Below are 12,936 nucleotides of genomic sequence, written 5' to 3'. Positions count from 1 at the left end.
TGGCAGGATTTTATCATTTCAAGAGGTTAGTGATGAGAGCAAGTCTGTCGGCAGTTTTGACCAAGCTAAACTAATTCTAGGGGCTGAGGAGAGCAGTACAAACATACATTTTGTGGAGCTTTTATTGTCAGGAGTAGTCTGAATATAAAGGTTTTTCTTTTGCCAAATTCTCCTCTCGCAAGAGCCCAAGGCGAGGCTTCACTATGAAGTGCTCTCTGCACTGAGCTGCTTCACAGCGACTCGCCTCTGCTCTGAGTTACAGCTGTACTGGTCTCCTAGTTGAGTACTGGTCTCCTAGTTGAATGTTACAGCTGTCACACAGAGTAGTGGGGTGGGGCTGTGATGCAGCATAATACAGAGAGCACTTCACACAGAAGCCCCACCTCCTGGGCACTTGAGAGAAGAATCTGGCAGAATAGAACATCATATGCTCACTACTCCTGATGAGAAAAGCTCTACAAAAGGTATGTTTATACAGCTCTCCTTACCTAGTGCTGTCAGCAGCTTATAACTGTTGAGACCCTCTCCAATAAATAGGATGGGGGACTATTTAGGGACAGGATGACTTTGATGTGGAGGATGTGTATTAAGTGTTGGCTGATCTATTACATTACTCCTCTATATACCCGCACTCGGCTGTTTCCATGCCTCCCATAATAGAAGGGACAGACGACTAATGTCCTAGCAATTGGTGGGGTCCCAGTGGTCAGTTGATGATCAATCTAACTCTTTACCTGTTGCATGCATAGGTGGTGAATGTTGATGGCTTGTTTCCCCTTGAACTCTTTGGTTATGTAGGGGATTTTAATCAAGTAATCAAATGGTGTTCATGAGTTGACATTCCCTTTAAGACACCAGGCGGTGCCACGAAATTTACCATTTGTCTGCCTTCTATAAACAGCACCACACCAGTCCACAGCTTGTATCTGCTTCATCTGAGCTGCAATTCCACAACCTGTAGAGAGGGGTGTGCCACTGTTTTATCTAGAAATCAGCCATGTTTTTCTAACTTTATACATCCCCTTTAAATATCACAAATCGAAAGCTGTATTCATACTGTTCCTGAGTATTTTAGCTTATAGCTACATAGTTTTCCTTGCTCGTGATTATGACACAAACACCTCTATAAAGATCAGCCCGAGTTATTAAAGAGGATCTTCCACCAGTTTTTACTTTATAAAAGCGATACCTTACACTGTAGCCTATAGGAACAGGGAGGAGGAGACATCAGCTTTTCTAAGTGGGCGTCTCTTCTATCTGGCTGTGGCACTGTCCAATCACAGTGAAGTGCGTCACAGCCATTCAGAAAAAACAGCTCTCCTTCTCCCTGGCTGTGACGCTCTTCTCTGTGATTGGACAGCGCCACAGCCAGATAGAAGAGACGCCCACTGAGAAAAGCTGATGTCTCCTCCTCTCTGTTCCGAAGCTATTAATTAGCATAAAGTTCCTCTCAGCCTCATATGGAAACAGCTCATAAAAACTCAAGGCTCGTTGATTGGCGGTACCTTTACACAGGCAGATTATCTCTAACGAGTTTTCGTACGAATGCTCATTAGCGATAATCTGGTTGAACATCATCAATGTAAAGGGCCCTTCAGAGTCTTCTGAGATGTGATAAACTTGATTGAAGAGAAGACACTTACTATTTGTTTGTTGATTGCAAGTGACTGTGAAACATGTTCGCTTGGCTGAGACATCAATCCATGGGCTGATGTGTGGGTCAACAATTGGCATTGAATTCATTATAATCATGGATGCAAAATAATCATGTATAATGACCTATGTGGTCATTGCTGCACAAGGGTATGAGCCATGACCACCCTCCTGAGGTAGACACCACATAGACAGTGCTGACTATGGATGCTGACCATGCCACAGTGAGGGGATCCTTCTTCTGCTTCCTGTCATAAATCACCCACAATTTCCTGAAGCCACCACTGGGGGGAGCTCATAGAAAAGAGATTTGCACAGTTTTCAATGAGTTCAATGGTAACTGTATAAATTCCTGTGCACTAAACGTCCCCCACTGTTGCTGCAGGCTGAGTGACTAAAGGGTAGGAGAGGATTTTGGGGAGATTTATCAATGTATTCCTGCCAGTTACCTGTTGTAAGAAGAGAATGGGGGAGATGAAGTAAAGGGCTCATGCCACTAATATAAATGTAACTTGCACAGTTATATCACTTCTCCAAATATCACCATTTATCAAAACTGCCTTATTTTAACGTTATTAAAGGGGTTGGCCACTTTCTGGTTATTATTGACCAATGCATTCGTAAGGTGATTATATGGCAATTACTAATATAGCCTTTGTTGAAAATCTGTTCCATTTTCTATATTTCATAAGGTCTGCTCCCTTGTTGGTCAAGTCTTTTGTGCGGTCCACACAGAGGCCCTGTCCATAAAATGGCTGCCGATGGAGGGTCATGTGACCAGGCAAATCACCTTCATGTGTTCAAAAACACTGCAGTGTGTTACAATAGAGAATACACCACATGGAGGCGATTTGCCTGATCACATGACCCTCCATCAGCGGCCATCTTATACGTCTGTGGGGACAGCACAGAAGATTTACCTAACAAGAGGGCATGGCTCATGAAACAAAGCAAACGGCACAGAGTATCAACAATGGCTATATTAGCCATTGTAATATAGTCATTTACATACACATTGGTCACAAGTAGCCAGAAAGTGGACAACCGCTTTAACCTACCATTGTACCGTGTGGCAAATCTGTTTTGATATTCCGTTTCTGTTGGTTACGTCCTGCAATGGAGCTTGTAATGTAGGACGTAGGACGTGTCATTGGTGAGAACAAGGGGTGTGGCTAGTGTCACATGATCTGTTGATGTCAGGACACACCTCACTGCCCTAAGAAATGGGATAGCAGTCATATGACAAGCCAAGGTGTAGGGTTTATGCATGGGGAATAAGAGAAAACTGCAAATGTGGTAAATAAAAAAAAAAAAATCCAAGGAGAAATGGGAGCTAAAGGAATTGATGAAAATAAACTTTAGGCCTCTTGCACCCGACTGTATGGCTTTTTCAGTATTTTGCGGTCCGCAAAAAACAGGTCTGCAAAAAATACGGATGACGTCTGTGTGCATTCCATTTCTTGCGGAACGGAACAGCTGGCCCCTGATAGAACAGTACTATGCTTGTCCGTTATGCGGAAAATAATGGGACATGTTCTATCTTTAGAATGAACGGAAATACGGAAACGGAAGGCATACAGAGTACCTGGCAATGCCAGACCCTTCTAGTGGTGGCTTATCTCCAAAGGATCGAATGAAAATATTCATTTCACCTGATCCTTGTCTCCCCGAATATATCAGCTGCTGGGGGAGAGTCGGGAGCTCTCAGCGTGTCGGTCGTACCCATTATTCTTGGTAGGTTCAGCCGACAAAACACTAATGTGTTTTCACTTTGAATGTAAACCACAAATATTTCCATTTACTGACAGCTAGAAAAGAGCATCAAATGGTGAAGGATACAAAACAACTATGTAATGCCGCAATTCACACCCAGTAGTGGCCCGTAGCTCAGTCATGCCATGGTTTAGGCTACGGCTACACAACCACATTTGCCATGGATTTTAGTGCGACACCATAGGCTGTCATTACAAAAAGTGTAGATGTCGTTCAACACATGTCGTTGTGAAGCCCTGGCCTTACAGAGACATAGGCTGCCGCCACACTACCTTTTATCCTCTTCCATGAAAATCCTGGGGTTTTAGCCAACATTTTTTGGGATGTTTTTTTTTTTTTGCCACACCACTTTTTTTTAAGACCGGCGTTTCACATTTCAGTAAAAGTCCCACTGATGGAAGATCCAACCAATTTATTAAGAGACTCGCACCTATTTACACTGTTCATGCACCAGAAATGAAATCTACTCCATCCAGGAGATGGAGTAGATTTCTGGTATAATTTTCACCAGTTTTCTGCCGCACGTGTACCCGCACAGTATTTGTTGGGCATTAAATAGTTTCCGAATTACCAACATGTAATCTCTCGCTGCTTTTTTTTTTAGCTTAAAAAAAGGGCTTTAAAAATGCAGCATTTAAAAAAAATAAAAATAATTGTGGGAAACCGCCTATTCCCATAAGGCCCTTTTATGCGGGCTAATTGACAGGCAATTATTGGGAAGGAAATATGCCTTCCGCGTTAACTGCCAATTGTTGAGCAGCAATCATCCCTCTCTGTATGGGAAAGAATGATCGTTACTGTGGTCATTTGTTCCCATACAGATTCATTGTTCGACAGCACTGGGCAATGGGCTGACAGCAAATAATGATTTTTTTGTGCTCCATAAAAGATGAGATCATCTGATGGATGAGCGTTTCTGATCGGCAGCACCTAGGACGACTATCATACGCACTCTCTACCCGAAAACTGTCCCAATCCTCGGACCATGTAAAATGGTCATTATTCGCATTTAAAAGGTTTTTCTGAGAATTCTTTTTAACTGATGACCTATCCTCAGGATAGGTTATCAGTATCTGATTGGTGGGGGTCCGACCCCACCAATTAGCTGTCTGCGAAGGCATCGGTGCTTACAGTAGTGCCGTGGCCTTCTTGAAGCTTTTCCTAGGCCAGTATAGACACGTTCATCAGTAAGTGGTCTAGGCGCAGCTCAGCCCTATTTGGCAGCTCATCTATAAGGAATACTCAGCAGTGGGCGACAGAATCTATATTATGCATATTATACTCCATATATTATATACATAAAACCAAGACCCTGCCTATCAGTGTACAGGTACATGCCCAGCCAGCCGCACGAGTGTCTACAGCAGGGGTCAGCAACCTCCGGCACTCCAGGTGTTGTGAAACTACATCTCCCATCATGCACACTTGCTTGGCTGCTCTCTAAACTCCCACACAAGTGGAAAGAGCATGCTGAGAGTGGTAGTTTCACAACAGCTGGAGTGCCGAAGGTTGCTGATCCCTGGTCTGCAGCAAATGTATCTAGTTAATGCATGAAGCCTACATGTCAGATAAAATCTGATAGGTTTCGGAGAGCAGACATGAGAAAGTCCTGGCGCATCGCACCATCTGTTCTGGTTTATGTTTACTACATAAATATCCTGGTAATATGTATCCAATTAACGCATGGCATACAGACAGCAAACTGCAGAACATACATGGCAGCAGCTGATCTGAGAGTTGTAATCCCAGTTATTCCAGTGCGGCAACCCCAGGCTTGGGCTACTGATGATGAACTTGGCCACGACCGTCGCACGACCAAAGATCGCTGTGTAGCAGTGCAGCTATTGAAATGAATGGGGTTGAAGTGTAGTTAGCAAGCTGCTGCGATGTTAAGCGCTAAAAAATCCAACATTACTGGATGTTTTACGATTCTAAGGTCGTGGCAACCCCATTCAGTGCAGTACAACAGATCGTCATGTTGCCCCAGCCTTAGGGCTCATGCTCACAACTGTTGTTGCGGATCCGTGAAACATGGATGCCGGCCGTGTGTGTATTCCACATTTTGCGGAATGACCGGCCCCTAATAGAACAGTCCTATCCTTACAATAATAGGAAATGTTGAATTTTTTTTGCAGAATGGCCATGCGGACGTACTGACACGGAATGCACACTGGGTCATTTCCGTGAAAGTGAAGTGAACCATGCACATGTCCGTTGTGTGTTTTGCGGTCCGCAAATCGCGGATCCGCAAAACACGGATGGCGTCCATGTGCATTCCGCAATTTGCGGAACGGCACGGCATGGACAGTATTTAATATAACTGCCTATTCTTGTCCGCATGGTGATGGATCATGTGACGGACCATGTGATGAGCGCAGTGACGTCACTACAGGTCCTTTTCCTCCTGCACAGCAAAGAGGAAGAAAGAAGAGAAGCCGGGCTGCATGAACAAGTGAATTAAGGTGAGTTAGATTATTTTTTTTAACCCCTTCAGCCCTATTTGACTAAGCATGTTATAAGGGAAAATAATAAAATCTACAAAACACCTAACCCAAACCCGAACTTCTGTGAAGAAGTTTGGGTCTGGGTATCAAACGTGCCGATTTTTCTCACGCGCGTGCAAAACGCATTAAAATGTTTTGCACTCGCGCGGAAAAATTGCGCATTTTCCCGCGGCCCACCCGCATCTTATACGGCCCAAATCCATCATGCCCGTGTGAAAGAGTCCTTATTCACACAGTCAGTTTTTGGTCAATTGGGTACATTTACTAACGGACTTGCGAATATTTTAGGCGTAAAATAGTTTCAAGTCCCCTTTTTTAACAATGTTTGGTTGCACGGCCTGTTTTACACAGTGTCCGCCACTTAGGAGTGACGAGGGCGGGGGCCGTGCTGAGGCCGGGACTCCAGCCCTGGCGAATTTACCATTATTCAGGTGTAAATGATGGCGAAAAACTACGCCTTCACATGCTACAGGTGTTGTTGCAAAATTTTCCATGACTGAAAATCAGTTAAGTTTATTTCAATTGGGCGGCAAGCACGTGGAGTTCTGCAAGCCTCATTCAAGTGATTTTCTGTTGCGGGAAATTCTGCAACAAAATCAGCAGTGTGTGACGGCACCCTAAATGTGCCCCAGTGATTTCCATCAGTGACTGTGAGCCAAAACCAGGTGCAGGTCTAAACCCAAAACCGGTGCAGATCTTTCCATTACAACGTATGTCTGTCGAGGCTCCAATCCTGGTTTTGGCTCACAATCACTGATGGTAATCACTGACCAAACACTGACGTGTGATTGAGGCTTTAGGCCTCTTTCACACGGGCATCATGTTTTTTTTCCGGATAAAATGCGGGTGCGTTGAGGGAAAATGCGCAATTTTTCTGCGCGAATGCAAAACATTGTAATGTGTTTTGCACGCGCGTGAGAAAAATCGGCATGTTTGGTACCCAAACCAGGACTTCTTCACAGAAGTTCGGGTTTGGGTTAGGTGTTGTGTAGATTGTATTATTTTCCCTTATAACATGGTTATAAGGAAAAATATTAGCATTCTTAATACAGAATTCATAGTAAAATAGCGCTGGAGGGGTTAAAAAAAATAAAAAATAATTGAACTCACCTTAATGCACTTGATTGCGCAGCTTGCATCTCTTCTGTCTTCTTCTTTGCTGTACACGGGAATAGGACCTTTGATGATGTCACTGTGCTCATCACATGGTCCAATCACATGGTTCACCACCATGGTGAGGGACCATGTGATTGGATCATGTGATGTGACGTCACCACAGGTCCTTAGCTGGCAGCTCAACATTACAGAAGAAGACAGAGATCCGCAACTACGCGATCAAGTGGACTCGGTGAGTTCATATATTTTTTTTTAACCCCTTCATCACTATTTTACTTTGCATTCTGTATTCAGAATGCTATTATTTTCCCTTATAACCATGTTATAAGGGAAAAAAATACAGATCGGGTCCCCAGCCTCATCGTCACCTAGCAACTGTGCGTAAAAATCGCACCACATCCGCACTTGCTTGCGGATGCTTGCAATTTTCACGCACCCCCATTCACTTCTATGGGGCCTGCGTTGCGTGAAAAACGCAGAATATAGCGCTTGCTGTGATTTTTACGCACAAGTGATGCGTGAAAATCACAGCTCATGTGCACAGCCCCATAGAAATGAATGGGTCAGGATTCAGTGCGGGTGCAATGCGTTCAACTCACGCATTGCACCCGCGCGGAATACCCGCCCGTGTGAAAGGGGCCTTAGAGTGTGGTCATCTGTAGCATATCCATACTGTGATACCAGAGCAATGGCCCAGTATGAGCTATGTAATTGGTGCAATTCCAGTCACTATTTTATTGCCTCTATACCTCCCATCATGCCCCAGGATGCACCAACATTTTTACAAACACAAATGATCTGCCAGTAATAACTATTTTTTGTAACAGATACAAATACAAAATTTGCCTTTATATCAGATCAGTCAGGTAGGTTGATGTTTTATCTAAATTACCTGCACGGGCAGAGTGGCAGCCGACACCCGGGCATCATGCTTCTGAAGAATGTATTTAATACTTTTTTTTTCTGATGCCTGCTAATGCAGAACATTTGCCTTTCTGGCACCTTCTGGATTAAAGTTGACATCCTAAACCACCGCTGTTATGTTCCATTGCTAATTTTGGATGTGGAAGCTACAGTCGGCTCATTCTCTGTATATGACCTGTAGTGACAGAAGCCTCTATATATAGAAATGAAAGGAATTTGAGGTCAAAAAGATCTTCTTTGGGTCAGTAGAACTTCTGGTCATTTCCTGGGAGTCTTGTCCATTTACAGTCCCTGAAGCCTATTTTTGGAAATCACAATTGATGTGAACAGGCGCCGGGAGAAAAAATCTCAGATGCGCTGCCTCAACCACCGTAAATAATGTCCCACCGAATACACCGAACAGACAACCCCTAAAACAGTCCTTTCATCTACAACTTAATAGTCTGCCCGATAATATATCGTTATTGCATATACTCTGTAATGTATCTAAGCCCACTATACAGGATACTCGTTTAGAAAAACACAGCACTACAATACCCATCATGTTCTGCTGAGAAAATATACCTATTCTGAAATACTGTTAGGGGAGACCCACGCAGTACCACTACATTCTCCATCTTGAGCTGATGTATCCAAGCCCATCATGTGCTATTCTCTCTCAGGGAACCACACAGAACCACTACATTCTCCATTATATGCTGAGCTGATACATCTAAGCCCATCGTGTGTATCTCAGAGAACCACACAGAACTACTCTCCTCAACATGTGCTGCCCAGCTGATGTATGCTGCCCATTATATGCTGCTGAGATAGTGTATCTAAGTGTGTCATGTGTACCTTGTTTGATATTTTTATGGTGAACAACACTGCACCACATTCTCCATCATGTTCTGCTGAGCTGATGTGTCAATGTCTATCTTGGGTGATACTTTCTCGAAGAGCAACACACGACTACATTCCCATCATTCTGAGCTGATGTATCTATCTTGTTTGATGCTGTCCTGGAGAGAAACCTACAGCATTACATTCTTCTCCATGTCCTGCTGACCTGATGTATCTAAGTCTACCTTGTGTGATACTTTCTTGGAAAACAACACAGCGATACATCCTCCATTATGTTCTGCTGAGCATCTAAGCCCATCATGTGTGATACCTCTTCAGATAACCACACAGCACTGCACTCCTCGACATGTGCTGCCTAGCTGATGTATCCAAACCCATCATATGCAGTTGAGTTGATATCTAAGCCAATCATGTGTGATACTCTATTATGATTTCATTACAATCTTCAGGGTGTTGTGGAACCAATGTATCTAATTCCAAGTGTGATACTTCCTCCAGTAACCACATAGTACCATATCCCCATCATACAATCTGCCAATATATAAGAATCTCCAGGGACTGCAAACATAAGGCAATCATGCATGGATTCCAGTAAATCTTGTCCTTGGAAATAAAGGGCAATTGGCCGCCATACGTACTGAGTTGTACCTATATGTAGGAATAGCACAGCAGAGGGAGATACAGCACAAACATTGAATATTTAACCTTGGTCACAGTGTTGGGGTTCCCCTGCTCAGAGTATATCAATGTAGAAGAGCGTGGGCTTGGCATCCCCTGCAAGCATGCACTGCGTGGGGGTATTCCGTGCAAACCCCATATTGTGTCTTCTTCATTAACTCATTGCTGCCCGCTTACAAGCTTGCAGCCTACACGTGTGCCGTGATGCATTACAAAAAAATAAAAATAACTATCTACGCATAGGGGGTGGGGTGGCATCGCATGTGTCTTTCAGCCCCTCTTATCAGATGTGACATGATGTAATTCTAATGCAATGTATCTTATCCTAATAATATAGCCAGGCATGAGCCATCCACCCACCTCCCCGTCTTACATAACACATGACAAAGGCAGGGATCCAATGTCTGCTGTCTAAGGTGAAGTTTCTTTGTTTAAACACTTTCCAGAATTTCTGTCAAAATGAGGAAGATCTCTCTAAAGGAATGGGGGTTCTTGCACCTTTTACCTGACAATGAGGGAAACGCTGTACCTTAAAGGTTTTCAGCTGGTGATTTCCAAGGACTGGGGGGCATACGTTTCCCAATCTTTGTTGAACCTGCAGTAGACTGCATACAAAGATTGGGGTCATTGAGCCCTTTATTTGCTATTTTCTCTTCTTTATTCATGCAGTCATGGTTCTGACACCCTCTTCGCCTGTCACCTCTGAGTCTAAGGCCATTTGTAAAAGTTGGGGATTACTGCCCATTTCCACCATTGCTGAACCTGATGTCTACAGATAAGCTTAAGCGATCCCATGTTCTCTTTTGCTTTTGTGTAGCCCCAGGCTGTTTCCAGAGATAGGGGGTGCATGTACCCCTTTACCTTTGTGTAGCCTGAGGCTGTTTCCAGAGATAATGGGTTTCTGTCCCCCTTTACCTTTGTGTAGCCTGAGGCTGTTCCCAGTCATAAGGGGTTCCTGTCCCCCCTTTTCCTTTGTGCAGTTTGTAGCTTTTTCTAAATAGTGGGGGGTTCTGTACCTCTGTGCACCCTGAGGCTATTTCTACATACAGGGGTTCCTGTCCCCCTTTACCTCTGTGCACCCTGAGGCTATTTCTACATACAGGGGTTCCTGTACCCCTTTACCTCTGTACCTCTGTGCAGCCTGAGGCTGTTCCTACATACAGGGGTTCCTGTCCCTCTTTACCTCTGTGCACCCTGAGGCTATTTCTACATACAGGGGTTTCTGTCCCTCTTTACCTCTGTGCAGCCTGAGGCTGTTCCTACATACAGGGAGGGGTTCCTGTACCCCTTTACCTTTGTGCAGCCTGAGGCTGTTTCCAAATATAGGAGGTTTCTGCAACCCTTTACCTTCCTGAAGCACTACAAATTCTGGACCCCCTACATTTCTTCCACCCAAGGTCTTCTGCAGATAGTTTCCATGAATTAGAGGTGGGGTCATTACACCCTCTACCCTTATTTATTGTCCTTTGTTCCATATCAGGATGAGGAGGGGGCTCCTTCTACCCTGTACCCTTATCCTTCATGCTCCTTGTAGCCCTTTACTTTTGCTCAGCCTGACCCTGTTTTTAAGGACCGGGAGCCCCACTTTACCTTTCTCCGCCCGGGGGGGTCTTCAGTAGATTTGGAAGGGAAGCATGCAGCCCTGCGATGTCAAAGCTCCTTCTTACCTGCTGGATGGTGATTCCCACGATCTTGAGGAACATTTCTTAAAATAGCAGAGCCCCGAGTCCGCAGGCAGGAAGCAGAAGGACCAAAATACCAGCTCCCAGGGGGTCGGCGGCGGATCCGATCGCAGGCTCTCCACTCGCGAAGTGAATTTGCAGGCTGCCCGGGCTCAGCAGTGTCACCCCACGATGCCTTCCCGAGCCCCCGTGGGTGCGCATTGTGCCACAGACAGGCGAGGTCTGGAGAGAGCCCTCTGTGGAGCTGTGCAGGAGCAGCCCCTCAGCCCACCCGAGACAATGGGCTCCCTCTCCCTCTCTGCTGTCATTGCTCCCCACCCAGCCCTCACTTCATCATTTGGGTTGGATGTGTGTCTGAGAGGATGGCAGTAGACGGCGCATGTTCACACTGCTCCCTCCAGCAGCCACTTCTTCTCCACCGGAGATGGAAAATTGCAATCTGACAACTTTTTTTTTTTTTTTACCTCCAGATGTGTAGATTTCTAGCCAGGACGTCCTTGCATCCTCCCACACTCCTTCTGCTTGGGGCACATCTTCTGGGCATGCCACAGTCCCCAGATTTAGATATAGGGGACAGGCAAAGAAAGGGTTACACGGGATAGCATGCGCTGGGGCACTGCTGTCAATCATATCTTCTCTCCTCAAAGTTGTGCTCCTGATCCTCTAGTGGTCCAGGGTTGCCAACTGGCCAGAAATTCCTGTCTGTCAAAATAAGGGACTTATTTTTATTTTGTTTGATTGCAATTCTCAGCATTTTAGAGCTCACAGTAAATGCGGGTAATGAATAGCTGACCTATAGACATATATTACTCATCATCTTTATAGTTCTTTATCATTTTCCAATTTTTCAGTAAAAGTGTTGGCTGGCCGTGATTTGGGGATAAATTGTCCAAAGAAATAAAACTTTTGGTTGATAAGCATTTTGAGGGGCATTATAGGTGTTGGATAACCCCTTTAATGCTTGATGTGTCTGTAGCCAGATACAAAAGGATAACACAGAGTGTGAAAGGGTTAAAACAGCAGACACAGCAGGTGAACTTGGTGCAAGCAATACAGACCACACACAGACACAAGTACTTCGGGACCTCTACCAAACTGACCCTGCATCTTGGCGTGTGGATTTGAAGACCACTACAGGGTCATTACTTATCAACAGTGATGGTCAGTTCGCAGTGTTAGCCAGCGAACACATGAGGGCTGCCATCTTGGCGCACAAGTCCGGCGATGCACAGGTGACCGCATTTGTTTCAGGGCTCACCTGTGCATCGCCGGACTTGTGAGTCAAGATGGCAGCCCTCATGTGTTCGCTGGCTAACACTGCGAACTGGCCATCACTGTTGATAAGTAATGACCCTGTAGTGCTCTTCAAATCCACACACCAAGATGCAGGGTCAGTTTGGTAGACATCATGGTAGAGGTCCCGAAGTACTTGTGTCTGTGTGTGGTCTGTATTGCTTGCACCAAGTTCACCTGCTGTGTCTGCTGTTTTAACCCTTTCACACTCTGTGTTATCCTTTTGTATTTGGCTACAGACACATCAAGCATTAAAGGGGTTATCCAACACCTATAATGCCCCTCAAAATGCCCGGGCACCACATATAGTTTATACTTAACCTGCTCCCCGACACCCGCGTCGCTCCTGATCCCTGCGCGGTCGCTGCTGCATCTTCCCGTTGCACAGATCAAGCTATCCAGGAACAGGGGGCGGGTGCACGTGACGCTAGGGAGGCTCGTTCCCAACGCGGCCTGCCATTGGCTAATCC

The 12,936-nt window shown here is 45.1% G+C and overlaps 1 protein-coding gene across 1 annotated transcript in view; it reads right to left on the bottom strand.

The window, feature by feature from the left end:
• GPR153 (G protein-coupled receptor 153) overlaps positions 1–11,520 on the bottom strand; it is a 73,463-nt gene extending 61,943 nt beyond the window's left edge. Inside the window, exon 1 of the mRNA XM_044282145.1 lies at positions 11,159–11,520. The gene's annotated coding sequence lies outside the window, so the exon portion shown is untranslated. The remainder of the gene's footprint in view (positions 1–11,158) is intronic.
• Positions 11,521–12,936: the final 1,416 nt, after the last annotated feature.

This window comes from Bufo gargarizans, chromosome 2 (genome assembly GCF_014858855.1).
Source record: "Bufo gargarizans isolate SCDJY-AF-19 chromosome 2, ASM1485885v1, whole genome shotgun sequence".
Taxonomy (NCBI): Eukaryota; Metazoa; Chordata; class Amphibia; order Anura; family Bufonidae; genus Bufo; species Bufo gargarizans.
This window is presented reverse-complemented; position numbering and strand designations above follow the sequence as displayed.